The sequence below is a fragment of the Mandrillus leucophaeus genome, unplaced genomic scaffold (assembly GCF_000951045.1).
Source record: "Mandrillus leucophaeus isolate KB7577 unplaced genomic scaffold, Mleu.le_1.0 Scaffold109, whole genome shotgun sequence".
In the NCBI taxonomy this organism is placed as follows: domain Eukaryota; kingdom Metazoa; phylum Chordata; class Mammalia; order Primates; family Cercopithecidae; genus Mandrillus; species Mandrillus leucophaeus.
In genome coordinates, this window is record NW_012099098.1 from 20,034 (window position 1) to 21,518 (window position 1,485).

Consider the following 1,485-nt stretch of genomic DNA (forward strand, 5'->3'; position numbering starts at 1 on the left):
TTTAGGCAGAGTGGAGAGCCCTGGGTGGGTGGGGGAGGAGGACGGAAGAGGCCCAGCCTCCCACTAACTTCATTCTGCTCAACTTTGGGAAGTGGGTGGGCGGTGTTTCTACATGGTTGTTTTTTCCAAATGTAAACCAGCTCCAGATCAAACTCTCCTGCTCCAGGCGCTGGACAGCCTCAAGGCCAGGGTGGGGGCGGGAGTGGGGACAGGGGGTGGTGGGAAGGGTACCAAACAGGGGGAGGGGCCTCCACCATGGAAACAGAAAAGGCCTCAGCAGGGGAGTCACAGTCCAGCTGCTCAGCCTGTCGGCCCATGGCAGGGAGAGAAGAGGGAGGGAATCTTGGCTGAGGCCTGAGTTCACCTGGAGGGGTCAGACTCCCTGTGGAGAGAGGAGGGATAGACTCTGGCCAGTTGTAGAGGTGCCCAAGCAGCCACCCAGGCCTCATCACTAAGGTCAAAGTCGGATATGATGGCTTTTCTTCCTCACCCGAAGTCTCCTGCCGCAGGGCACCCACGTTGGCCCACCACAAGAGTCCGTGGTCTGGGTGGAATACATGGCCATTTATTGGGTACTCGGAGCCAGGTCCTCCACTAAAAACCCCATCTACCTACACAATCGCCATTTTTCCTTGAACAGTCCTGCAAGTGTGCCATTACCTTCCTGATTTTACAAATGAGAAAACTGAAGCCCCACATCAAACACGGCAGAACTGGGATCTGGAAGCAGCTGTCTCAGCCTCTGCCCTTTACCCCAGTGCCTCCCAAAGGCCCCCAAAGGGGCTGGGAGCTGAGGCAGGCCTCCCCAAGGTGACTCTCAGCCCCACCTCTGTAGAACACTTGGGACTCATTGTTGGAATTGCAAGGGACCTCTGAGAGCACAGTGGAAAATCCCATTGTCCACATGGGGATACGGAGGCCACTGGAGAAGGGATGTGCCTAGCCTCATGCACATCCTGTTCCACGAAGCTGGGACAAAGGCCCAGGACTACTGGTTGCCATCCCAGTGCCCTCCTCTCCCATCCCCACCCATCAAAACTCATGAGGGGCCAAGCACGGTGGCTCATGCCTATAATCCCAGCACTTTAGGAGGCTGAGGTGGGTGAATCTCTTGAGCTCAGGGGTTCGAGACCAACCTGGCAACGTGGCAAAACCCCGTCCCTACGAAAAATACAAAAATGAGCCAGCATGGCCAGGCACGGTGGCTCACATGTGTATCCCAGAACTTTGGGAGGCTGAGGCGGGTGGATCACAAGGCTAGGAGATCGAGACCAGCTTGGCCAACATGGTGAAACCCCATTTCTACTAAAAATACAAAAATTAGCCAGGCGTGGTGGCAGGTGCCTGTAGTCCCAGCTACTTTTGAGGCTGGGGCAGGAGAATCGCTTGAACCCGGGAGGCGAAGGTTGCAGTGAGCTGCGATCGAGTCACTGCACTCCAGCCTGGGTGACAGAGCAAGACTGTTTCAAAAAAAAAAAAAAAAAA